Source organism: Erinaceus europaeus, chromosome 10, assembly GCF_950295315.1.
Source record: "Erinaceus europaeus chromosome 10, mEriEur2.1, whole genome shotgun sequence".
Taxonomy (NCBI): domain Eukaryota; kingdom Metazoa; phylum Chordata; class Mammalia; order Eulipotyphla; family Erinaceidae; genus Erinaceus; species Erinaceus europaeus.
In genome coordinates, this window is record NC_080171.1 from 70,514,972 (window position 1) to 70,542,749 (window position 27,778).

A 27,778-nucleotide genomic window follows, 5' to 3' on the forward strand; every position below is an offset into this window, starting at 1 on the left:
CAGGTTCAGTGACCTCATTGGGGCTTTAAAAGCACTAACTTTGGGTGGTTGGGGGGCATGGTTACACTTGCCTCCATTGGGGACTCAGCCTCCTTGCTGGTGGAGGGCATCTGCTCTTCGGTATTAGGAGGACTCAGGACATCTGGCATGTCCTCCCTTGTGTCCTGTGTGTCCTCCGTGATCATCTGCAGAGACAGGGACACAGTCAGTGCCCCTTGTTAGCCTAGTGTTGGCACGTCCCCTGTCTTAGCTGACTATGAGGAGGGCAGGCAGCACATGCTCTGAAAGATTCTCACCCAAGGCCCCCCACCCCTCATCCTCTATGTGTCCCTTTCCCTGTGGCCATCCTCAAGGAGAAGCATTGATAGTAGATTTCTCCCACAAGGGACTTAGCACCCCAACTCATCCCACAGTGTATCCAGACGTTGTGGGTGACCACAGAGCCCTCAGCCTTCTCCTCCCTGTCCACCCCCAGGCATTGTGACCTAACCATCCCCCAAGAAATGAGGGTGTGGACAGAGGTTTCCGTGGGCACAGTGCCATAGGACTGGGGATTCACTGCTAGAGGTCAGTTTTGAAAAGCTTTGAGATCAACAAAATAGCTCTCCTGTCTAGTGTGTTGCTTTGCTGTGTGTGTGTGTGTGGGGGGAGTGCCAGGGAGGCGAGGTAGCTGCGACTTTCCCAGAGGAGGAAGCTCCTTGGCAATGTTTTCTTTCCTCCCCTCTCTTCTCTCTTCTCTCTTCTCTCTCCCATCTCTCTATCTCTTTCCATCTCTGTCCTTGAATCAACTCTCTCCTGATGAAGCTTAGATGTGGTCACAAGCCCCATGATACCCAGAATCATGAAGTGACCTGTATTCAACCCAGCACCACCCAGAGCCAGGACAGCAGGAGACAGGCCACATGGCTTGTCTGGCGTTCAGGGGCCGCTGGGCTCAGGGGCAGAGGGACTGTGGGTTCAGGAAGTGACAGGTGCTCACCTGCTGCACAGGTTGCAGTTCCCCTTCAGGCTCCTGGGGACCTGCCCCCCCCTGAGGTTGGTCCTCTAGGTGAGGGGGCCAGTCACTGTAAGGACAGGATCCTGAGTACCAGATAACTCTGCCCTTGTTCCTACGTGGGGGCTTGGGAGGAGGCTGCCGCCTTCCCTGAGCCTCGGGCCCCCCCATATTTTCCAGGGGACCTTGTAGGGCCACATATGTCTCCAGGGAGGGCTCAGCTTCTTTGCTGGTGGGAGGCACCTGCCCTGTGGTCTCACAAGGGCTCAGGCAGCCTGGCATGTCCTCCTCTGAGTCCTGTGTGTTCCCTGTGGTCATCTGCAGAGACAGAGACAGAGGGAGCCCAGCCTGAGCCTCTGTGTGTACGCTACTCATGAATAACAGGCACTGGAATGACAGACACTTCGAGTAGCCACTTGCCCCCCATCGGGCTACAAAGGTCCCTTCACACTCCTTGTTTCTAGTCATCCCTAGACTTGGGGTGAGGCAAGACACCTCCTCTCAGTCAAGTCCTCTCTCAGGGAATGGGGACACACACACACACACACACAAACACAGTCACACAGTCACACACACACACACACACACACACAGACACAGTGGCCTCAGCTTTGAAAGCACAACCTTTGGGTGGGTGGGGGGCATGGTTACCCTTCTCTTTCTTCCAGGGAGCATGTCCATCACTCTTATCCACTGGCGACGGAGCCAGTTCCGAGGTCCTGCACACCTGCACTCTGCAGGGCGCCCCCGGTGGTCCCTATTCCTACATCTAGGCACACAGCACTGCATCTTGCCCTGACTCTTTGGTCTGGCTGAGCTGTGTCTGGGTTGGTTGCCTAGACCCCATGTGACATTATGCCTGGATCCCCAGCTGGCCTCCTCCAATCCTGGGCCTCCCTCCCAGCCTCTGGATTCTGATGACTGGCCATGCCACCCCCACCCCTCCAACTGACACTGGGCAAGGGTCCCTGTTTGCATTTCCTGGACTCCTGGCCCATCCCTCCATCTCCTAGTCCCAAAGTGACTTCACTCAGGCCCAGTGTTGTGGTGTAGAGACACCCCTGAGGGCCCCTGCCCCTCCCCCACATTTGAGCAGCTCTCCTTAGGACATGACCTTGACAAGACCTGGCCAGGCTGGGTGGAAACAGGGGGACCCCCCCCCCAGATTGAGCCTGGGTGTTGCAGTGCTCCAGGAAACACAGTGACATGACCTGGTGGGGCCCACACAGCCCTTAGCTGGGAGAGCAGTGGACAAGCCACACAATTTGTGTCCTGGTGGCAAGATACCAGCTGTTTCCTGTTTCTTTAATTTTTGAAAATCTTTTTAAAAAATAATATTTCATTACTGAATAGAGAGAGGAGAGGAAGATATAGAGAAGAAAAGAGAGAGATGCATGGCAGCCCTGCTTCACCACTCATAAACTTTCTCCTTCTGAGTGGGGACCAGGGGCTTGATTTTTATTTTGAAGATACCAAGATTAGCAGGGAGTCTTTCAGAGGAGGTTTTTTTTTCCATGTTAAATGGAGATTTTTTTTTTTTACCCCTTTATTGTGGAATTAATGTTTTATGTTTGACAGTGAATACAATAGTTTGTACGTGCATAACTTTTCTCAGTTTTTCACATAAGAACACAACCCCCACTAGATCTTCTGTCATCCTTTTCCAGGACCTGTACTCTCCCCTCCACCCACTCCAGAGCCCTTTTTTTTTTTTTTTTTTTTTGCCTCCAGGGTTATGGCAGGGGCTCGGTACCTACACCATGAATCCACTGCTCCTGGGGGCCATTTTATCCCTTTGTTACCCTGGTTGTTTTACCATTGTTGTAGTTACTATTATCATTGTCACTGATGTTGGTATTAGATACGAAAGAGAGAAGTGGAGAGAGGAGTTGAAGACAGAGAGGGGGACAGACACCTGCAGACCTGCTTCACCGCCTGACTCCCCTGCAGGTGGGGAGGTGGGGGCTCGAACCGGGATCCTTCCTCGGGTCCTTGCACTTTGCGCCACATGCGCTTTACCCGCTGCACTACTGCCAGGCCCCCTGTCAACAATATAGCTCTCTTGGCCAGTGCACTGCTTTGCCCTGTGTGTGTGAGAGCAGGGTAGAGCTGGAACTTCCTGGGGAGGAAGCTCCAGGGCTGTTGAGCCTTTCCCTCTTCTCCCCCACACCCTGCCCCCCAGCTACACTCTTGAGAGATGGAGTGTACATAGCATGACCCACCCAATGGACCCAGAATCCTGAAGTGACCTGTGGTCAGACCGACACCTGGAAAATACCTTCTATTTCACTCTCATTCTCTCTGTGTATGTGACTCTCTTTCCATCTCTTTCCTTATATCAACTCTCTCAAGAGAAACTTTTATGTGGTCACAGGCACCATGAGGTCCAGAACCATGAAGTGACCTATGTTCAACCCAGAACCAGCCACAGCCTGCAGAGCAGGGGACAAGCCACTCTGCTTTGCACAGGTTACAGTTCTTCCTCAGGCCCCTGGGGTCCTGTCCCACCCCCCAAGGCCTTTTCTCCTGGGGAGAGGGCAGGTCACTGTAAGTGCAGGACCCTGAGTACCAGACAGCTCAGCCTTTGTTCCTGCAAGGAGGTTTGGGAGGGGGCTGCTACTTTCCCTGGGCCTCAGGGCCCCCATATCATCCCAGTGACCAGACAGGGCCACACTTGCCTCCATTGGGGACTCAGCCTCCTTGCTGGTGGAGGGCATCTGATCTTCGGTATTAGGAGGACTCAGGACACCTGGCATGTCCTCCCTTGTGTCCTGTGTATCCTCCGTGATCATCTGCAGAGACAGGGACACAGTCAGTGCCCCTTGTTAGCCCTAGTGTTGACATGTCCCCTGTCTTAGATGACTATGAGGAGGGCAGGCAGCACATGCTCTGAAAGATTCTCACCCAGGGCCCCCCACCCCTCATCCTCTATGTGTCTCTTTCCCTGTGGCCATCCTCAAGGAGAAGCACTGACAGTAGATTTCTCCCACAAGGGACTTAGCACCCCAACTCAGCCCACAGTGTATCCAGCCTTGTGGGTGACCACAGAGCCCTCAGCCTTCTTCTCCCTGTCCACCCCCAGGCATTGTGACCTAACCATCCCCCAAGAAATGAGGGTGTGGACAGAGGTTTCCGTGGGCACAGTGCCATAGGACTGGGGATTCACTGCTAGAGGTCAGTTTTGAAAAGCTTTGAGGTCAACAAAATAGCTCTCCTGTCTAGTGTGTTGCTTTGCTGTGTGTGTGTGTGGGGGGGGAGTGCCAGGGGGGCTGTGGAGCTGCGACTTTCCCAGAGGAGGAAGCTCCTTGGCTATGGTTCCTTTCCTCCCCTCTCTTCTCTCTTCTCTCTCCCATCTCTCTATCTCTTTCCATCTCTGTCCTTGAATCAACTCTCTCCTGATGAAGCTTAGATGTGGTCACAAGCCCCATGATACCCAGAATCATGAAGTGACCTGTATTCAACCCAGCACCACCCAGAGCCAGGACAGCAGGAGACAGGCCACATGGCTTGTCTGGCGTTCAGGGGCCGCTGGGCTCAGGGGCAGAGGGACTGTGGGTTCAGGAAGTGACAGGTGCTCACCTGCTGCACAGGTTGCAGTTCCCCTTCAGGCTGCTGGGGCCCTGCCCCCCCCTGAGGTTGGTCCTCTAGGTGAGGGGGCCAGTCACTGTAAGGACAGGACCCTGAGTACCAGATAACTCTGCCCTTGTTCCTTCGTGGGGGCTTGGGAGGAGGCTGCCGCCTTCCCTGAGCGTCAGGCCTCCCCATATTTTCCTGGCGACCTTGCAGGGCCATATATGCCTCCAGGGAGGGCTCAGCTTCTTTGCTGGTGGGAGGCATGTGCCCTGTGGTCTCACAAGGGCTCAGGCAGCCTGGCTTGTCTTCCTCTGTGTCTTGTGTGTCCCCTGTGCTCATCTGCAGAGACACGGACACAGGAAACCCAGCCTGAGCCTCTCTGCGTGTCTGTACCTAATGATTCTGGAGAACAGACACCCTGAGGGGACACCAGTTACCCCAACTCAGCAAGTGAGGCAGGAGGCCTCCCCTCATTCCATGCATACCCAGTCATCCCCGAACTGGGTGAGGCCAGACCCTTCTTCTCAGGCAGATCCTCCCTGAAGACATGGGGTCACACATCACACCCCACACTCAGGCAGTGGGGTGTACCCATCCAGCTGTGAGGACTCAGAGGTGTGGACAGCAGTTCCACTGGCCATCAGAGATGAGCCCTGGAGCTCCAAGAGCCCAGATTCCCTCTGGGTCCCTCAGCAACACTGGGCGCCTCAGGCAGTTGCCCTCAGCTCCTGTCTCCTGTGAGCGTGGGCTTCTCACCAGTGAGCATGGACATGTCACCTGGTCACAACTGTCTAGAGGGAGGGAGCCTCTGAGGAGGGCAGCAGCATTTACTCTGCCAGAACAGGCTCTCACCCAGAACCTCCCATGTGTTCCCACACCCCTGAAGGAAGGAGACTCACTGATCACAGACCTGGAGCTCTCCCACCCCGCTATGCAGCCTACAGCTTATTCAGCTTTGGGGGAACCCTCATTTCCCCTCTTCCTCTGCCTTCACTCTGTATCCTGTGTTATATCCCGGGAAGTGAGGGTGTGGACAGAGGTTTCAGTGGGCCGAGTGATAAGGCAGTTGGGAGTTACACCTAGGAGTCCATTGTGAAAAGGTTTGGAGTCAACAAAATAGCTCTCCTGGCCAGTGTGCTGCTTTGCCCTGTGTGTGTGAGAGCAGGATAGAGCTTGAACTTCCCAGGGAGGAAGCTCCAGGGCTGTTGAGTCTCTGTCTGCCCCCCCAAACCCCTGCCCCCCAGGTACACTCTTTTGAGAAAAAGTGTACATGGCATGACCCACCCGATGGCCCCAGAATCATGAAGTAACCTATAGTCAGCCCAACACCTGGAAGGAAGACACCCCTGTTATTTCGCTCTCAGTGTGTGTGTGTGTGTGTGTGTGTGTGTGTGTGTGTGTGTGTGTGTGTGTGTGTGTGTGTTTGTGTATGTCTTTCCATCTCTGTCCTTATATCAACTTTCTCAAGAGAAACTTTTATGTAGTCACAGGCCCCATGATGCCCAGAACCATGAAGTGACCTGTGTTCAACCCAGAACCAGCTACAGCCTGCAGAGCAGGGGACAAGCAACACTGCTTGTCTGGGCATCAGGTCCCACAGGGCCCAGTGGCAGAGGGCCTGTGGGTTCAGGAAGTGGCAGGTGTGCACGTGCTGCACAGGTGGCAGCTCCTCTTAAGGCTCCTAGGGTCCTGCCCCAACCCCTGAGGCTTGTTCTCCAGGGGAGGGAGCCAGTCACTGTAAGGGCAGGGACCCCAAGTACCAGACAACTCAGCCCTTGTTCCTGCAAGGAGGCTTGGGAGGGGGCTGCTACCTTCCCTGAGCCTCAGGGCCCCCATATTGTTCTGGGGACACAGCAGGGCCACACTTGCCTCCAGCGAGGAGTCAGCTTCCTTGCTGGTGGGGAGCATCTGCTCTTCATTATTAGGGGGACTCTGGCCACCTGGCATGTCCTCCCCTGTATCCAGTGTGTTGCATGTGGTCATCTGCAGAGACAGGGACACAGTGAGCCCAACTTGAGTCTCTGTGTTTCTGCCCCTCATGAGCCCCTGTGTTTCTCCCCCTCATGAGTCCTAGTGTGGACATGTCCCTTGTGAAAGATGATCAGATGAGGGACCCTCTGAGGAGGGCAGGCAGCACATGCTCTGAAAGATTCTCACCCAGAAACCCCACCCCTCATTCCCCATGTGTCCCTTTCCCCCCTGTAGGAGGGAGAAGGACTGACAGCAGACTACTTCCCAAGGAGGCTTAGCACTCCCACTCAATCCACAGATTATCCAGCTTTTGGGGAGATTCCAGTGCTCCCACCCTGCTCATGTTACCTCCATGGTGACCTCACCCACACCCAGGAGGTGAGGATGTGGACAGAGGCTTCAATGGGCAAACTGACATTGGGCTGAGGAGTCACTTGTATTTGTGAAAAGCTGGAGAGCCAATGAAACAGCTCACCTAATTAGTGCACTGCTTAAACCTGTGTGTCTGTGTGTGTGTGTGTGTGTGTGTGTGTGTGTGTGTGTGTGTGTGTGTGTCTATACGCAATGAAACCTCCCTGGGGAGGAAGCTCCAGGTCTGTGGTGTCTTTCTATCCACCCCCTCTCTCACTGCTTAAACCTGTGTGTGTGTGTGTGTGTGTGTGTGTGTGTGTGTGTGTGTGTGTGTGTGTGTGTGGCTATACACAAGGAAACCTCCCTGGGGAGGAAGCTCCAGGTCTATGGTGTCTTTCTATCCACCCCCCCCTCTCTCTCTCTGTTTCCATCACTTTGTGTGTGTCTCTCTCTCTCTTGGCTTGTCTGGGGTTCACATGCCCCTGTGCTCAGGGGCTGAGGACCTGTGGGTTCAGGAAGTGACAGGTGCTCACCTGTTGCACAGGTTGCAGTTCCCCTTCAGGCTCCTGGGGACCTGGTCCGACCTGAGGTTGGTCCCCTAGGTGAGGGGGCCAGTCACTGTAAGGACAGGACCCTGAGTACCAGATAACTCTGCCCTTATTCCTTCGCGGGGGCTTGGTAGGAGGCTGCTGCCTTTCCTGAGCCTCAGGCCCCCCCGTATTGTCTTGGGGACCTTGAAGGGCCATATATGCCTCCAGGGAGACCTCAGCCTCTTTGCTGGTGGGAGGCACCTGCCCTGTGGTCTCACAAGGGCTCAGGCAGCCTGGCTTGTCCTCTTCTGTGTCTTGCGTGTCCCCTGTGGTCATCTGCAGAGACAGGGTCACAGGGAACCCAGCCTGAGCCTCTCTGTGTGTCTGTTCCTCATGATTCTGGAGAACAGACACCTGGAAGGGACACCAGATATCCCAAGTCTGCAAGGGAAGCAAGAGGCCTTCCCTCACATCATTGCATACACAGCCAGCCCTGAACTGGTCTGGCCAGACCCTTCTTCTCAGGCAGGTCCTCCATGAAGACATGGGGTCACACATCACACACTACACTCAGGCATTGGGGTGTACCCATCCAACTCTGAGGATACAGGGGTGGATAGAAGCTCCACTGGCTGTCAGAGGTAAGCCCTGGAGCCCCAAGAACCCATATCCCCTTAGGATCCTTAAGCACCTCTGGCGCCTCAGGCCGTTGACCTCAGCCCCTGTAACCTCGGAACATGTGCATGTTACCTGGTTACAACTGTCCATTGGCGGGACCCTCTGAGGAGGGCTGCAGCAGTCACTCTGCCAGGACAGGCTCTCACCCAGTACCTCCCATGTGTTCCCACTCCGCTATGCAGCCCACAGCTTATTCAGCCTTGGGGAAACCATCATTCCCCCTCCCATCCCCGCCTCTACTCTATATCCCCTGTTATATCCCATGAAGTGAGGGTGTGGTCAGAGGCATTAGTGGGCAGAGTGGCATGGGACTGGGGAGTTACTCCTAGGAGTCCACTGTGAAAAGCTTTGGAGTCAACAAAATAGCTCTCCTGGCCAGTGCGCTGCTTTGCCCTATGTGTGTGAAAGCAAGGTCGAACTGGAACTTGCCAGGGAGGAAGCTCCAGGGCTGTTGAATTGTTCACTCTTCTGCTCCACACCCCGCCCCCCAGATACACTCTTTGAAGAGGAGGTGTACATGGCATGACCCACCCGATGGACCCAGTATCACTGGAGTAACCTGTTTCAGTCCAACAACTAGAGGGAAGGCACGCTGTGTCTATTTCGCTCTCATGCTCTGTGTGTGTGTCTCTCTTTCCATCTCTGTCCTTCTATCACCTCTCAAGGGAAACTGTTATGTGGTCACAGGCCCCGTGAGGACCAGATTCATGAAGTGACCTGTGTTCAACCTGGAAACAGCCACAGCCTGCAGAGCACGGGACAAGCCACACTCCTGGTGTGGGCATCAGGTCCCACAGGGCCCAGAGGCAGAGAGCCAGTGGGCTCAGGAAATGACAGGTGCTCATGTGCTGCACAGGTGGCAGCTCCTCTTTAGGCTCCTGGGGTCCTGCCCCATCCCCCTGAGGCTTGTTCTCCAGGGGAGGGAGCCAGTCCCGGTTAGGGCAGGGACCCCCAGTACCAGACAACTCAGCCCTTGTTCCTGCAAGGAGGCTTGGGAGGGGGCTGCTACCTTCTCTGAGCCTCAGGGCCCCCATATTGTTCTGGGGACCCAGCAGGGCCAGACTTGCCTCCAGCGGGGACTCAGCTTCCTTGTTGGTGGGGAACATCTGCTCTTCAATATTAGGGGGACTCAGGACACCTGGCATGTCCTCCCCTGTGTCCGGTGTGTCCCCCGTGATCATCTGCAGAGACAGACACAGTCAGTGCCCAAGTTAGCCCTGGTGTCGACATGTCCCCTGTCACTGCTGACTATGAGGAGGGCAGGGAGCACATGCTCTGAAAGATTCTCTTACAGGACTACCACCTCTCATATTTCATGTGTCTCTTTCCCTGTGGCCATTGGCAAAGAGAAGCACTGATAGTAGATTTCTCCCCTAAGGGATTTAGCACCCCGACTCAGCCCACAGTGTATCCAGCCTTGTGGGTGACCACAGAGCCCTCAGCCTTCTCCTCTCTGTCCACTCCCAGGCATTGTGACCTCACCAACCCCCAGGACAGAGGGTTCAATGGGAAGAGTGACATAGAATTGGGCAGTCACTGATAACTAAGTCAGTTGTCTGGGGATGGGTGGGTAGGTGGGAGGGTTTGGGGGCTGTGGAGCAGGTACTCTCCCAGAGGAGGAAGCTCCTTGGCTATGGTTTCTTTCCTTCTCTCTTTTCTCTATCCCATCTCTCAATCTCTTCCCATCTCTGTCCTTGCATCAACTCTCTCCTAATGAAGCTCAGATATGGTCACAATTTCCATGAGGCCCAGAATCATGAAGTGACCTGTATTCAACCCAGCACCACCCAGAGCCAGGACAGCAGGAGACAGGCCACATGGCTTGTCTGGCGTTCAGGTGCCCCTGGGCTCAGGGACAGAGGGCCTGTGGGTTCAGGAAGTGACAGGTGCTCACCTGCTGCACAGGTTGCAGTTCCCCTTCAGGCTGCTGGTGTTCTGGCCCTCCTTGAGGTTGGTCCCCTAGGTGAGGGGGCCAGTCACTGTAAGGACAGGATCCTGAGTACCAGATAACTCTGCCCTTGTTCCTTCGTGGGGGCTTGGGAGGAGGCTGCCGCCTTCCCTGGGTCTCAGGGCCCCCCGAATTGTCCTGAGGACCTTGCAGGGCCATATATGCCTCCAGGGAGGGCTCAGCTTCTTTGCTGGTGGGAGGCACCTGCCCTGTGGTCTCACAAGGGCTCAAGCAGCCTGGCATGTCCTCCTCTGAGTACTTTGCGTTCCTTATGGTCATCTGCACAGACAGAGACAGAGGGAGCCCAGCCTGAGCCTCTGTATGTGCTGTACTCATGAATGACAGACACTGCAATGACACACACGAGTAGCCACTTGCCCCCATCGGGCCACAAAGGTCCCCTCACACTCCTTGTTTCTAGTCACCCTTAGACTTGGGGTGAGGCCAGACCCCTCCTCTCAGTCAAGTCCTCTCTCAGGGGATGGAAACACACACACACACACACACACACACACACACACAGGTTCAGTGACCTCATTGGGGCTTTGAAAGCACTAACTTTGGGTGGTTGGGGGGCATGGTTACACTTGCCTCCATTGGGGACTCAGCCTCCTTGCTGGTGGAGGGCATCTGCTCTTCGGTATTAGGAGGACTCAGGACACCTGGCATGTCCTCCCTTGTGTCCTGTGTGTCCTCCGTGATCATCTGCAGAGACAGGGACACAGTCAGTGCCCCTTGTTAGCCCTAGTGTTGACATGTCCCCTGTCTTAGCTGACTATGAGGAGGGCAGGCAGCACATGCTCTGAAAGATTCTCACCCAGGGCCCCCCACCCCTCATCCTCTATGTGTCTCTTTCCCTGCGGCCATCCTCAAGGAGAAGCACTGATAGTAGATTTCTCCCACAAGGGACTTAGCACCCCAACTCATCCCACAGTGTATCCAGCCTTGAGGGTGACCACAGAGCCCTCAGCCTTCTCCTCCCTGTCCACCCCCAGGCATTGTTACCTAACCAGCCCCCAAGAAATGAGGGTGTGGACAGAGGTTTCCGTGGGCACAGTGCCATAGGACTGGGGATTCACTGCTAGAGGTCAGTTTTGAAAAGCTTTGAGGTCAACAAAATAGCTCTCCTGTCTAGTGTGTTGCTTTGCTGTGTGTGTGTGGGGGGGGGGGAGTGGGAGTGCCAGGGGGGCTGTGGAGCTGCGACTTTCCCAGAGGAGGAAGCTCCTTGGCTATGGTTTCTTTCCTCCCCTCTCTTCTCTCTTCTCTCTTCTTTCTCCCATCTCTCTATCTTTCCATCTCTGTCCTTGAATCAACTCTCTCCTGATGAAGCTTAGATGTGGTCACAAGCCCCATGATACCCAGAATCATGAAGTGACCTGTATTCAACCCAGCACCACCCAGAGCCAGGACAGCAGGAGACAGGCCACATGGCTTGTCTGGCGTTCAGGTGCCCCTGGGCTCAGGGGCAGAGGGACTGTGGGTTCAGGAAGTGACAGGTGCTCACCTGCTGCACAGGTTGCAGTTCCCCTTCAGGCTCCTGGGGACCTGCCCCCCCCTGAGGTTGGTCCTCTAGGTGAGGGGGCCAGTCACTGTAAGGACAGGATCCTGAGTACCAGATAACTCTGCCCTTGTTCCTACGTGGGGGCTTGGGAGGAGGCTGCCGCCTTCCCTGAGCCTCGGGCCCCCCCATATTTTCCAGGGGACCTTGTAGGGCCACATATGTCTCCAGGGAGGGCTCAGCTTCTTTGCTGGTGGGAGGCACCTGCCCTGTGGTCTCACAAGGGCTCAGGCAGCCTGGCATGTCCTCCTCTGAGTCCTGTGTGTTCCCTGTGGTCATCTGCAGAGACAGAGACAGAGGGAGCCCAGCCTGAGCCTCTGTGTGTACGCTACTCATGAATAACAGGCACTGGAATGACACACTTCGAGTAGCCACTTGCCCCCCATCGGGCTACAAAGGTCCCTTCACACTCCTTGTTTCTAGTCATCCCTAGACTTGGGGTGAGGCAAGACCCCTCCTCTCAGTCAAGTCCTCTCTCAGGGAATGGGGACACACACACACACACACACAAACACAGTCACACAGTCACACAGTCACACACACACACACACACACACACACACAGACACAGTGGCCTCAGTGTGGCTTTGAAAGCACAACCTTTGGGTGGGTGGGGGGCATGGTTACCCTTCTCTTTCTTCCAGGGAGCATGTCCATCACTCTTATCCACTGGCGACGGAGCCAGTTCCAAGGTCCTGCACACCTGCACTCTGCAGGGCGCCCCCGGTGGTCCCTATTCCTACATCTAGGCACACAGCACTGCATCTTGCCCTGACTCTTTGGTCTGGCTGAGCTGTGTCTGGGTTGGTTGCCTAGACCCCATGTGACATCATGCCTGGATCCCCAGCTGGCCTCCTCCAATCCTGGGCCTCCCTCCCAGCCTCTGGATTCTGATGACTGGCCATGCCACCCCCACCCCTCCAACTGACACTGGGCAAGGGTCCCTGTTTGCATTTCCTGGACTCCTGGCCCATCCCTCCATCTCCTAGTCCCAAAGTGCCTTCACTCAGGCCCAGTGTTCGGTTGTAGAGACTCCCCTGATTTCCCCCTTGTCCTCCCCCACATTTGAGCAGCTCTCCTTAGGACATGACCTTGACAAGACCTGGCCAGGCTGGGTGGAAACAGGGTGACCCCCCCCCCTGATTGAGCCTGGGTGTTGCAGTGCTCCAGGAAACACAGTGACATGACCTGGTGGGGCCCACACTGCCCATAGCTGGGAGAGCAGTGGACAAGCCACACACTTTGTGTCCTGGTGGCAAGATACCAGCTGTTTCCTGTTTCTTTAATTTTTGAAAATCTTTTTAAAAAATAATATTTCATTACTGAATAGAGAGAGGAGAGGAAGATATAGAGAAGAAAAGAGACAGAGAGATGCATGGCAGCCCTGCTTCACCACTCATAAACTTTCTCCTTCTGAGTGGGGACCAGGGACTTGATTTTCATTTTCAAGATTGCAAGATTAGCAGGGAGTCTTTCAAAGGAGGTTTTTTTTCCGTGTTAAATGGAGGTTTTTTTTTTTTTTACCCCTTTATTGTGGAATTAATGTTTTATATTTGACAGTGAATACAATAGTTTGTACGTGCATAACTTTTCTCAGTTTTTCACATAAGAACACAACCCCCACTAGATCTTCTGTCATCCTTTTCCAGGACCTGGATTTTCCCCTCCACCCACTCCAGAGCCCTTTTTTTTTTTTTTTTTTTGCCTCGAGGGTTATGGCAGGGGCTCGTACCTACACCATGAATCCACTGCTCCTGGGGGCCATTTTATCCCTTTTGTTACCCTGGTTGTTTTACCATTGTTGTAGTTACTATTATCATTGTCACTGATGTTGTTATTCGGTAGGACAGAGAGAAGTGGAGAGAGGAGTTGAAGACAGAGAGGGGGACAGACACCTGCAGACCTGCTTCACCGCCTGACTCCCCTGCAGGTGGGGAGGTGGGGGCTCGAACCGGGATCCTTCCTCGGGTCCTTGCACTTTGCGCCACATGCGCTTTACCCGCTGCACTACTGCCAGGCCCCCTGTCAACAATATAGCTCTCTTGGCCAGTGCACTGCCTTGCCCTGTGTGTGTGAGAGCAGGGTAGAGCTGGAACTTCCTGGGGAGGAAGCTCCAGGGCTGTTGAGCCTTTCCCTCTTCTCCCCCACACCCTGCCCCCTAGATACACTCTTGAGAGATGGAGTGTACATAGCATGACCCACCCAATGGCCCCAGAATCCTGAAGTGACCTGTGGTCAGACCGACACCTAGAAAATACCTTCTATTTCACTCTCATTCTGTGTATGTGACTCTCTTTCCATCTCTTTCCTTATATCAACTCTCTCAAGAGAAACTTTTATGTGGTCACAGGCACCATGAGGTCCAGAACCATGAAGTGACCTATGTTCAACCCAGAACCAGCCACAGCCTGCAGAGCAGGGGACAAGCCACTCTGCTTTGCACAGGTCACAGTTCCCCTTCAGGCCCCTGGGGTCCTGTCCCACCCCCCAAGGCCTTTTCTCCTGGGGTGAGGGCAGGTCACTGTAAGTGCAGGACCCTGAGTACCAGACAGCTCAGCCTTTGGTCCTGCAAGGAGGTTTGGGAGGGGGCTGCTACTTTCCCTGGGCCTCAGGGCCCCCATATCATCCCAGTGACCAGACAGGGCCACACTTGCCTCCATTGGGGACTCAGCCTCCTTGCTGGTGGAGGGCATCTGATCTTCGGTATTAGGAGGACTCAGAACACCTGGCATGTCCTCCCTTGTGTCCTGTGTATCCTCCGTGATCATCTGCAGAGACAGGGACACAGTCAGTGCCCCTTGTTAGCCCTAGTGTTGACATGTCCCCTGTCTTAGCTGACTATGAGGAGGGCAGGCAGCACATGCTCTAAAAGATTCTCACCCAGGGCCCCCCACCCCTCATCCTCTATGTGTCTCTTTCCCTGTGGCCATCCTCAAGGAGAAGCACTGATAGTAGATTTCTCCCACAAGGGACTTAGCACCCCAACTCAGCCCACAGTGTATCCAGCCTTGTGGGTGACCACAGAGCCCTCAGCCTTCTCCTACCTGTCCACCCCCAGGCATTGTGACCTAACCAGCCCCCAAGAAATGAGGGTGTGGACAGAGGTTTCCGTGGGCACAGTGCCATAGGACTGGGGATTCACTGCTAGAGGTCAGTTTTGAAAAGCTTTGAGGTCAACAAAATAGCTCTCCTGTCTAGTGTGTTGCTTTGCTGTGTGTGTGGAGGTGGGGGGAGGGGGAGTGCCAGGGGGGCTGTGGAGCTGCGACTTTCCCAGAGGAGGAAGCTCCTTGGCTATGGTTCCTTTCCTCCCCTCTCTTCTCTCTTCTCTCTCCCATCTCTCTATCTCTTTCCATCTCTGTCCTTGAATCAACTCTCTCCTGATGAAGCTTAGATGTGGTCACAAGCCCCATGATACCCAGAATCATGAAGTGACCTGTATTCAACCCAGCACCACCCAGAACCAGGACAACAGGAGACAGGCCACATGGCTTGTCTGGCGTTCAGGTGCCCCTGGGCTCAGGGGCAGAGGGACTGTGGGTTCAGGAAGTGACAGGTGCTCACCTGCTGCACAGGTTGCAGTTCCCCTTCAGGCTCCTGGGGACCTGCCCCCCCCTGAGGTTGGTCCTCTAGGTGAGGGGGCCAGTCACTGTAAGGACAGGATCCTGAGTACCAGATAACTCTGCCCTTGTTCCTACGTGGGGGCTTGGGAGGAGGCTGCCGCCTTCCCTGAGCCTCGGGCCCCCCCATATTTTCCTGGGGACCTTGTAGGGCCACATATGTCTCCAGGGAGGGCTCAGCTTCTTTGCTGGTGGGAGTCACCTGCCCTGTGTTCTCACAAGGGCTCAGGCTGCCTGGCATGTCCTCCTCTGAGTCCTGTGTGTTCCCTGTGGTCTTCTGCAGAGACAGAGACAGAGGGAGCCCAGCCTGAGCCTCTGTGTGTACGCTACTCATGAATAACAGGCACTGGAATGACAGACACTTCGAGTAGCCACTTGCCCCCCATCGGGCTACAAAGGTCCCCTCACACTCCTTGTTTCTAGTCACCCCTAGCCTTGGGGTGAGGCCAGACCCCTCCTCTCAGTCAAGTCCTCTCTCTGGGGATGGGGACACACACACACACACAGACACACACACACACACACAGACACACACACACACACACACACACAAACAGTGGCCTCAGTGTGGCTTTGAAAGCACAACCTTCGGGTGGGTGGGGGGCATGGTTACCCTTCTCTTTCTTCCTGGGAGCATGTCCATCACTCTTATCCACTGGTGACTGAGCCAGTTCCGAGGTCCTGCACACCTGCACTCTGCAGGGCGCCCCCGGTGGCCCCTATTCCTACATCTAGGCAAACAGCACTGCATCTTGCCCTGACTCTTAGGTCTGGCTGAGCTGTGTCTGGGTTGGTTGCCTAGACCCCATGTGACATCATGCCTGGATCCCCAGCTGGCCTCCTCCAATCCTGGGCCTCCCTTCCAGCCTCTGGGTTCTGATGACTGGCCACCCCACCCCCACCCCTCCAACTGACACTGGGAAAGGGTCCCTGTTGGTATTTCCTGGACTCCTGGCCCATCCCTCCATCTCCTAGTCCCAATGTGCCTTCACTCAGGCCCAGTGTTGGGTTGTAGAGACTCCCCTGAGTGCCCCCTGTCCTCCCCCACATTTGAGCAGCTCTCCTTAGGACATGACCTTGACAAGACCTGGCCAGGCTGAGTGGAAACAGGGGGACCCCCCCAGATTGAGCCTGGGTGTTGCAGTGCTCCAGGAAACACAGTGACATGACCTGGTGGTGCCCACACTGCCCATATCTGGGAGAGCAGGGGACAAGCCACACACCTTTGTGTCCTGGTGGCAAGATACCAGCTGTTTTTCTAATTTTTGAAAATCTTTAAAAAGATAATATTTTATTATTGAATAGAGAAATGGGAGGAGAGGAGGAGATAGAGAAGAAAAGAGACAGAGAGACGCTTGGCAGCCCTGCTTCACCACTCATGAAGCTTTCTCCTTGTAAGTGGGGACCCGGGGCTTGATTATCCTTTTCAAGATTTCATTATCAAGATTAGCAGGGAGTCCTCCAAAGGAGGTTTTTTCTTTTCATGTTAAGTGGTGGGTTTTCTTTTTTACCCCTTTATTTTGGAATTAATGTTTTATATTTGACAGTGAATACAATAGTTTGTACATGCATAACATTTCTCAGTTTTTCACACAAGAATATAATCCCCACTAGATCTTCTGTCATCCTTTTCAGGACCTGTACTGTCTTCACCACCCTCTCCGGAGTCTTTTACTTTGATGAAATACACCAACTCCAGTTCTGGCTCTACCTGTGTTTTCTCTTATGATATTGTTTTTCAACTTCTGCCAGAGAGTGAGATCATTCCATATTCATCCTTCTTTCTGACTTATTTCACTTAACATGATTGCTTCAAGCTCCATCCAAGGTTGGCTAAAAACCGTGAAATCACTATTTTTAATAGCTGAGTAGTATTCCATTGTTTATATAGACCACAACTTGCTCAGCCACTCCTCTGTTGTTGGACATCTGGGTTGCTTACAGGTTTTGGCTATTACAAATTGTGCTGCTATGAACATAGGTATACACAGTACTTTTTGAATAGTTGTGTTGGGTTCCTTAGGATATATCCCCAGGAGAGAAATTATAGGATCATAGGGTAGGTCCATTTCTAGCCTTCTGAGATTCTCCAGACTGCTCTCCACAGGGGTTGGAACAATTGGCATTCCCACCAGCAGTGCTGGAGGGTTCCTTTGACCCCACAACCTCTCCAGCATTTGTTGCTGCTACCTTTCCTGCTGTATGACATTATCACAGGCGTGAAATGGTATCTCATTTTTGTCTTATTTGCATTTCTCTGACAATGAAAGACTTGGAGCATTTTTTCGTGTGTTTCTCAGCCTTTTGATTCTCTTCTGTGGTGAATATTCTGTCCATGTCCTCTCCTCATTTTTGGATGGTGTCATTTGTTTTCTTGTGGTTGAGTTTGGCAAGCTCTTTATTTATTTTGGTTATTAAACTCTTGTCTGATGTTGGGCATGTGAAGATCCTCTCCCATTCTGTGAGGGGTCTCTTTGTTTGGGTATTGGTTTCTTTTGCTGTGCAGAAGCTTTTTAATTTGATGTAGTCCCATTGGTTTATACTTGCCTTAGTTTTCTTTGTAATTGGATTCATTTCATTGAAGATGTCTTTGAAATTTATGTGGAAAAGAGTTCTGTCAATATTTTCCTCTAAGTATCTGATAATTTCTGGTCTAACATGCAAGTCCTTGATTCACTTGGACTTTACTTTTGTGTTTGGTGAAATATTCAGTTTCATTCTTCTGCATGTTTTAACCCACTTTTTTCTGATACCCAGGACACCAAGTCTTCTTGTGTGGAGGAAGGATTCTTCTTCAACCAGCTACCTTTTTTCCTTCCTCCTTTTCTTTCTCCTCCTCCTTCTCCTTTATTTCTTTCTCTGCTCTTTCTCTTTCTCTCTCTCTCCCCAGAGTCACATTGGTCATACTCATGGACTTTGCTTGAATGCAGGAGATATCTCAGTGTTTGAATACAGGACTTGTATGCCTGAGGTCCCAGCAGCCCTAGGTTTAATCCCTGGCACTGCTATATCACTGTATGCAATAGCTAAGCAATGCCCCTATCCATTCTTCTCTCTCTCTCTCTCTCACTCTCTCTCTCTCTCTCTCTCTCTCTCTCTCTCTCTCCCTGTCTTGTTCTCCCTCCCTCTCTCCCTCTCCCCTCACCCAATCTCCCTCCCTCTCTCCCCTCTTAAAACAAACGAATAAAATCTTGAGCAAACAGAGAGCATTGGTTGGATGATGGCATTATTCTAAGTTAGTTCCTAAGGTGCTTATGCCCTCATGAAATCTAGAAGCTGTAAGAACAGCAACATGAGTCACAAGTGTTGAGTCATATGAAACTGCTGTTTAACTCTAGGGTTTGGGTAGCTTGAAGCTACTCGATTTTGTGTTCATCATTAGGCATGATTATGATTGGAACTGTCTGCCCTTTGCAGTCTGTGACTGTGCTTTAGAGATTTTTTTTTTGTTTGTGTGAGGACCTGAGTTCAGGCCCCTGTACTTGCAGGGGGAACACTTCAAAAGCTGGAAGCAGGTCAGCAGGTGTTTCTCCTTCTCTTTTCCTCTTTATCTCCCTTTCCTTTCAATTTCTCTCTGTTCTATCAAATAAAATGGAAAGAAAAAAAAGTGTCTGCATACCATTCCCACAACCAACCCAAGTTCTCTTTCACCACTGTGCACTGGATATCTGGTGATCTCCCTGCTCATCCTCCCCAGTCTAGAGTTCTTAGCTTTGCTAAAATACGCTACCCAGTCAAGCTTTACTCTGCATTTTCTTTTTCTTTCCTTGATTCTTAAGTCCCACCTGTAAGTTAGACCATTTTGTATTCATCCTTAACCTTCTGGCTTATCTCATTTCACAGGATTCCTTCAAGTTCCATTTAAGATATGGAAAAGGAGATGGTTTCATCTTTGTTATATCTGAGTAGTATTCCCTTGTGTATATATACCACAGTCTTCTTAGCCACTCACTGTCATTTGACATCTGGGTTGCTCCCAAGGTTGGGCTACTACAAATAGTGCTGCTATGAACATAGGTGTGCATGGATCTCTTTGGGTAGGTTTTTTTATGTTCTTTGGATAGAGCCCCAGGAGAGGGACTGCCGGCTCATAGGGGCCATCCATTTCTAGTGTTTTGCTTGGCTGCCATATGCCAGTCATTCCTGGGCCTCATCCATATAGTGATTCATTGAATCCTCACACTTACCAAATAAGAGAATGTTCTCTCTTTCTGGAGGGAATTATCAGCTCTTTTTAAAATGAGGATGGAGACACAGTGGGGAGGTGAATATATAGTGGTTCATTGAATCCTCACATGAAGCTCCTGCTTGCCAAATTGATTTTCTGAAAGGCTGTGTCAATAGTCATTCCCACAAACACCTAGGATTAAATGGGAAATAAAAACAAAACAAAAAAATGCCTCAATATTTTTTTTATGTGACTGCCACTCCCAGTGTTGCGAGGGCATGGAAATTAGTCTTCTCATGTGCTGCTGATAGACCTGTGCCAGCTCTATTCTTAGAAGTTTGCTAGGGATAGCCCTGAAATCAGTGTCTGTTATTAGTTCACATAGGACTAGTACCACAAAACAAACTACCTTCTTGAAACCATGATGGTAAATGAACTCCAAGCTGTGCAGGCATAAACCCTACCCTGAGATTTGTGTGTCAGGAAACTATAGTTTGTGAACAGTAAAAAAAAAAGTGCCCTGTACCAAAACCATATTTTCCTCAGACTTTCCACACAAACGCACCAAGAACTTATGTTCTGTAATTGCCCGTATTTAGTGTGTGTACATGCATGGATATTCCATGCCCTTTGAATCAGTTAAGTGTACTATATGAAGGCATAATTCACTTTTCAGATATGATTTTGATCCAGAATAAACTAAAATGTCTTTTTCATATATCTATCAGTAGATTTTTATCAAACTAAAAGAGAAAGAGCTTTATTTGCTACAGATAGTTTTGGGACACTCTGTATGTGGTTACCATGCATTATTGGTTATCTGAGGGCTTGGGATTATTGTAATTGTATTTTTCACAATGACTAAAAGAAAATTTGACATACCACAAGGATAACCACATGCAGAGTAGTGTTAGGGATGCTCCATATCCCTCTCTCTGTGTGGCTGTTGGCTTTGAGTTCATCAGACTAAGATTTGTACAGTGATTTCGAGAGTCCTTAAAAAGGAAATGTCCTTATAATGTACATATTTTGTATTAAATTGAACAATGGCTTCTTGCATTTTCCATGGTCCAGGGGACGCATAGCACCAACACCTTTCCTCTCCTGATCATAGCACTGTCATTGGAATCTGAACAGAGATTCCATACTAACTTTGGGAAATTTTTCTTATGTTGTTCTCAAGGGAAAAATGAGAAGAACCCCTAAGATTTTCAAGGAAGATTAGGTCTAATTTGTATAAAGAGGGACTCTTGTCAAGTACAGAAGCAACAAAGACATTTGTCCCAGGGGTAAACGATAATTGTTTCCTTGTGTGAGTCAGTCAGAGGTGAGTCCAACAAGAATGAGGGAAAGATGATAACTTCTGCTTGAGGTTAACTAGGTAGCTTCAAAATGGCTACCTTTATCACCAGAATTGTCAAATGCTTCAAAGAAATTGTTCTGGCTGTGGTGGAAAGTTAAGGAGACTATAATCCATCCCCATATTTGTCAGTGAGATATACCTGGCCTTCCTGGAGCTTTCTACTATTACATTAAAGCATTCATGTACCATCTGTTTTACCTATTTGTCATATGGGCTCTCCAAAAGAACAGGATGAGAAAGTTTATATATTGCTGAAGCCATTTATCACCAATGACTTGAAATCCCAGGGGTCCTGCCCGATTTTGCTATTGTTCTTTGTATTGCTTGCAGTTACTTACATAGACTGTACACAGATTTCACTGTAAATCTGTTTTGTGATATAAACCTAGCAAGGGTGAAACCCAATCTCTCTTCTAGCTACATACAACTGGTAGTATGGAAATAGGTAGATATCTACACATCTTTCTGAGAAAGTAGCTATGATTATATAGCTATGACTACACTGTTCCACTTATATGCTAATTCATCTATTTTAATTCTAGATGTAAGAGGACTGGGGGAAACCAGCTAGTCAGTGTTTCTTTAAGAATATTTAAATATGTATTTAAATATGTATTTTTCAGAATATTGGTCTCTAAGGGAAAAAAAACAACCTGTTTCCCAGACAAACAAGTTTGGAAAATCTGAATCCTTTATCTCTTCCTCCTCTTCTTTTTCTCTCTGCATCACCCACTTGAAATATGTACAATGAAAAGTCAGCTCCAAGTTAAGGTGACCCAAACTTATTTGGCCCTGTAATCTTTAGTTCCTGTGTCAGATGTTAAAAACCTGATATAAGAAGTGAATCCACTCTCAATGGAGATGTCCAGAAAATTCTGCCACTTGCCAGAAGTTCTTTAAAAAAAATGTTATAAAATGGAAATATTGACAAGACCACACACAATTCCCACTACCAGAACTCCATATCCCATCCCCTGATAGCTTCTCTATTCTTTATTTTTATTTATTATTTATTATTTGCCTCCAGGGTTATCACTGAGGCTTATTGCCTGCACTATGAATCCACTGCTCCTGGAGGCTATTTTTGTTGCCCTTGTTGTTTATCATTGTTGTTGTTATTGCTGTTGTTGTTTGTTGGAGAGAGGAAGAGAAGACAGACAGGGGGAGAGAAAGATAGACACCTGCAAACCTGTTTCACCGCTTGTGAAGCGACCCCCCTTGCAGGTGGGGTGCCGGGAGCTCGAACCTGGATTCTAGAACCGGTCCTTGTGTTTTCTGCCATGTTCCCTTAACCTGCTGCGATGTCGCCCAGCCCCCAGCTTTCCTATTCTTTATACCTCTGAGACTATAGGCACAATGTCATTATGGGGTGCAGAAAATGGAAGGTCTGGTTTCTGTAATTGCTTCTTTGCTGAAGATGGGCTTGGCCGGTTGATCCATACTCCCTGTCTCTCTTTTTCCCATCTGTGTTGTGCAAGTGGCAGAAGGCAAGGCCAGCTTCTTTGTGGGTGAAAGTCTAGTCTAGTCCAGCCAGGTGAAGAGGGCTACCTCATGGGGCATGTGCCCTTCAGCCTCAATAATCTTGTAGTGAGGGAACTGAGAGCTGTCCCAAACCATAGTCTTTTCCCCTCTCCCCAATGGCATCCAAACAGAAGCCAAAGGAATAGGGAGCTATTGGTGTCGTCCAGAGCACAGAACAGAGTAGGGGAGAGGGTGGGGTGGGTAGGGCTGGGGTGGAGGAGGTGACAGAAGTTGTCCCCCCACCCACATGTCTTCCTTTGAGTTGGACCAGGTCAAGGATCCTGAGGTCTGACCACAGAGACCTTGCTCTGATTGGCATCCAGCCATTCAGCATCACTGCTTGGGATTAGATTTTCAACTCACTCTGAAATCATAATATTGCCGGCTTGCAGGCACAAGAATATCAGAGGAAACAAAACACTGTTTAAAGGGAGGGGGCAGGAGAGAGAGCTCACGAGGTAGGGTATCTACCTTGCAGTGCACTTGTCGCAGGTTTAAGCCCCTGGCACACCACCAGAAATACAGCGGCAGCAGGGAAAACTCTACTGGTTGTGATGTCTCTCCCCCATCCATTGCTATTTATTCTCACTGTCTTTCTCTCCCCCCACCCCTTTCTCTCTCTCTTACTCAAAACAAAAAAGTCATCCCAGACTGCTGAAATCACACATGAAAGAGACTCCAGGACTTTTTTTTCTTTCTTTTTTTTTTTCTTTTCTGCTGAGTGAGGCAAGACAGTTTTTGCTAGGAGGTTAATTTCTGACAATATGAGCTTATTTAAACTGAAGATGATTTTAGGATGGAGAAAATTGTGCAGTGAACCCATCTTAGTTTCCTAAATTCAGCTTCCAAATGAATCAAAGACCTTAATGGTCTCTAGTATTTGTCATCTTTGTATTTTATATGCTACTTTTGTATCATGTTTAGAACTGATAGTTTAAGTGGGTACACAGGGTACCCTGTGCATTCCCTAGTAGATGTTTCACAGTCAATCTAATTCATAGAAAGATAAAGCATATTTATTGAATGTCTGGGTATTTGTATTCTGTCATCCTTTAACAAAAAAATAAGAACCATTCATCTCCCAGCTTATACATTGTGTGTGTGTGTGTGTGTGTGTGTGTGTATGTATGTGTATGTATGTGTTTGTGTGTGTGTTTACTGAAACAAGGGAAGGATCCTGTTAGCCAACAACTGTTTTTTGCTATAGAAATTAATTAATGGGAGCTGGGTGGTGGCACAGCGGGTTAAGCACATAGCACAAAGTGCATGGACCAACATCAGTATCCTGGTTCAAGCCCCCAGCTCCCAATCTGCAGGGGGTTCGCCTCACAAGCAGTGAAGCAGGTCTACAGGCCTCTATCTTTCTCTCCCCTTCTCTATTTTCTCCTCCTCTCTTGATTTTTCTCTGTCCTATCCAACAACAACAGCAATAAGGACAATAATAACAATGATAAGCAACAAGGGAAACAAAAGGGAAAAGTAAAACAAAAAAAGAAAAAGAAAAGAAACTCTTATTCTTACTCCAATTAAAACATTAATATCTTGCCATAGTCTGAAGTCCCTGAGTTACCCCTTGTCATGTTGACAAGAACAGTATGTATGCAGATGGACTGAGACAAGCTGCTGCACTAATAGGAATATTACTTTCTTATTGTTTTTTTGCCTCCGGAGTTGTTAGGGCTCAGTGCCTACACTACAAACCCACTGCTCCTGAGGCCATCTTTTAAATTTTTTTTATAGGACATAGAGAAATTGAGAGGGGAGGGGAGGGGAAAATAGGGAAGTACATAGACACCTGCAGACCTGCTTCATTGCTTGTGTGGCGACCTCCCTGCAGGTGAGGAACCAGGAGCTCAAACTGGGATTTGTGTGTGGGTCCTTGTCCTTTGTACTATGTGTGTGTTACCTCCGGGCCCCCAGGATATTACTTTCAACTCCACTGGGCAATAACCATTAACTCTACAGGCAGTGTGAGTATTTCTTAAATATATGACAAAAGTATGAGAACTTTTAGAAATTTTGTCCATGCCAGTTCTTCTAGGGGAGAAGATAGCACCTACAGTCTTTTCTTCTCCCCCCTTTCATGTGTTCCCCAACCTGCATTACATACATGCGCGCGCGCGCACACACACACACACACACACACACACAGACACACACACACACACACACACAGACAAGTCCACTGGTTAAGAGAGCTCTTTTATCTGAAATTGGAATATTACTCAAAACATGAGCATGCTGTCCTGTGACAAAAATTTGAGGCCTTATCTTTTTTAAATATTTATTTATTCCCATTTGTTGCCCTTGTTTTATTGTTGTCATTATTGTCGTTGTTGGATAGGACAGAGAGAAATGGAGAGAGGAGGAGAAGACAGAGAGGAGGAGAGAAAGATAGACACCTGCAGACCTGCATCAGCACATGTAAATCGACTCCCATGCAGGTGGGGGGGGGGGAGTCAAAGGCTTGAACTGGGATCCTTACGCCACTCCTGTGCTTTACGCCACCTGCAACTAACCCACTGTACTACCGCCCCACTCCTGGCCTTGATGGATTTTTAGCACGTCAACCTATACTCTGAATGTGTGTGATTGCCCCTGTTCACTGCAGAGAAGGCCCCTAGATATATTTTTAAAGATTTTATTTATTTATTAATGAGAAAGACAGGAAGAGAGAAAGAACCAGACATCACTCTGGTACATGTGCTGCTGGGGATGGAACTCAGGACCTCCATGCTAGAGAGTCCAGTGCTTTATCTACTCTACCACCTCCCAGACCACCCTAGATGTTCTTAGTGGTTGTTACGCTGTGAGGTTCCAATGTCCCCCTCCCACAAGTCCAGACCCATGGTCAATGGTCACCTCCTCTACATGTGGCAGTCCCGACCATCCCATGGTCCCTGGGGTCAGCTGTGGTCACATAGAGGGAAAGGAATCATGTTCTAACTTAGCTGAGAGCAGGCAGCAGGGCTGAGGGCTTCCTCCTGCTAGGAGGTGACAGTGTCCCCAGAAGTGACAGCTCAGCTCCTGGAGGCCACAAGGCCCAGAAGATAGGAGTCCCCCCAGGGGCCAAGGATGGGGTGCAGGACTGGTCACACAAGTCCTGTCCTGGCCTCCCAGCTGCCTAATGAGATGACCTGCCCACTGACTGGACTCAGTGCAGTGATGAGAGTGCCAACCAGCAGGCCATTTACTGGGGGGGGGGGGGGCTGTGGGGAGGTTGCATGGCTGGCCTTGCAAAAACTTTCCATTCCCAGCCCCTCCTGTGGCCCCTCTGTGTGCTACAGTGACCCTCCCCCCCACCCGAGGAGCTGTAACGATGGGGCTGTTCCTCTATAGAGCCACTCCAGGTCTCTGAGGACATGAGATGCTCCCTGAAAAGGACAGCTCTGTGCTCCTGGAGAGCAGCCACTTTGCAGACTGCCCACCTCTGTCCCCAAGCAGGACCAGGCTGTCCCTCAGGGGAGTGGACAGGAAGGGGCGTGTGGGGAGCAGGCCCAGGGTTGGGGAGCAGACTGAAGTGAGGCTAGGCTGGGTCAGCCTTTCAGCTGGTCAGGGGGATGATGGAGGAGGGTCTAGGGAGACAGGAGTGGGGGTGTTGCTCTTGGCTCAGAGGCTCCTTTTGGGATGAGCAGTGTCATGGAGTATTCTGTGACTCTGTGGAGCGGAGAGTGGTGGCTTGTGACTACAAGCACCCAGGTAGTGGATCCGTAGAACAACACTTTATTCAGACCGCATTAAGAGAACACAAAGTTCCACAAGAGGTAAAGTAGAATTTGAATGAACCACAAGCAGCAGACCTCTTCAGATGGGGGGGCAACTTCCATGGTGGGTGTCTCTGGGGCCACGGCCAGAATTGACAGCTCAGGAGCAGGGGGGCACTCTGGAGAGGAATGGGTCAGATGTCAGCCTGGCCCAGGTGCAGCCCTTATTGACTCAGCACTCCCACACCCCCAGCTTTCAGAGCACTGACCCCCAGGACTGTCCCATTCAACCCTGAGGGGTCAGGATGAGTCTCTGTGACACAACTCAAGCTCAGTTCCTCTGAGAGCCTCCCACCCTGTGTGCTCCAGTGAGCCCCACATCTCACCCCTGAGCAGAGCCAGCTGATTGTTGTGAAGCGGAGTGCTGGGGCACTGGGTGTCCTGGGCCAGCCTCAGAAGCTCCTCTGCCTGGAACCATGTGACTCTGCCATTGTTCCTGTGTGGGGACTTGCTGGGGGGCTGCCACCTTCTCTGGGCCTTGAGGGTCTCGTCCTGGGGAGCCAGGAGGGCCATACTGGCCTTTAAGGGGTTCTCAGCATCCATGATGGGGGTTATTTTCCTCATGGTTTCACAAGGGCAAAGGCCGTCTGGTATGCCCCCATCTGTATCCTCATTGTCCCCTGAGGTCATCTGCAGAAACAGGGACCCAGGAAGCCCAGCCTGAGCCTGCGAGTTTACTGTCTGGGGTTCAGGTCCCCCCAGGCCCAGAGGCAGAGGACCTATGCACTCAGGAAGTGGCAGGTGCTCACCTGCTGCAGGGGTTGCAGCTCCTCTTCAGGCTCCTTTTGACCTGGCCTCTCCTGAGGCCTGTCCTCCAAGGGAGGTGACAGGTCACTGTGAGGGCATGATCCTGGGTCCCAGATGACTCTGCCCTTGTTCCTGCATGGGGGCTTCAGAGGGGGCTGCCTCCTTCCCTGGATCTCGGGGTCCCCCATATAGTCCTGGGAACCCAGCAGGGATGCCTCCTGGGAGGGCTGAGCTTCCTTGCTGGTGGGGGGTATCTGCTCCTTAGTGTCAAATGGGCTCAGGCCACCAGGTGTGTTGCCCTCAGTGTCCTGTATGTCCCCTGTGTTCATCTGCAGAGACAGGGACACAGTGAGCCCAACCTGAGTCTCTGTGTTTCTCCCCCTCATGAGTCCTAGTGCAGACATATCCCTTGTGAAAGATGATCAGATGAGGGACCCTCTGAGGAGGGCTGGCAGCACATGCTCTGAAAGATTCTCACCCAGAAACCCCACCCCTCATTCCCCATGTGTCCCTTTCCCCACTGTAGGAGGGAAAAGGACTGAGCAGACAGCTCCCCAAGGGGGCTTAGCACTCCCACTCAATCCACAGATTATCCAGCCTTTGGGGAGACTCCAGTGCCCCCACCCTGCTCCTGTTACACCCCCCCCCAGTTGATACCTCACCCACACCCAGGAGGTGAGGATGTGGACAGAGGCTTCAATGGGCAGACTGACATTGGGTTGAGTAGTCACTTGTATTTGTGAAGAGCTTGAGAGCCAATAAAACAGCTCACCTAATTAGTACACTTCTTAATCTTGTATGTGTGTGTGTGTGTGTGTGTGTGTGTGTGTGTGTGTGCGCGCGCACGCGCACATGCAACAAACCCAGCATAGGAAGCTCCAGGGCTGTGGTGTCTTTCTATCTGTCCTCTCTCTCTCTGTGTCTCTCTCTCTTTCCATCTCAGTCCTTGTATCGACTCTCTCAGTAGAAACTTATAACTGTTCATGGCCCCCGGA

The 27,778-nt window shown here is 51.0% G+C and overlaps 1 protein-coding gene and 1 long non-coding RNA gene across 7 annotated transcripts in view; one reads left to right on the forward strand and one right to left on the reverse strand.

Moving 5' to 3' along the window:
* The window catches only part of APBA1 (amyloid beta precursor protein binding family A member 1), a 467,998-nt gene that overhangs the window by 231,726 nt on the left and 208,494 nt on the right, over nucleotides 1-27,778 (forward strand). The window lies entirely within an intron of this gene.
* On the reverse strand, nucleotides 25,980-26,445 carry LOC132540753 (uncharacterized). The gene is made up of 2 exons (XR_009551899.1): nucleotides 26,363-26,445; nucleotides 25,980-26,155 (listed from the first exon to the last, which is right to left on the reverse strand). It is a non-coding gene; the product is annotated as an uncharacterized LOC132540753 (long non-coding RNA).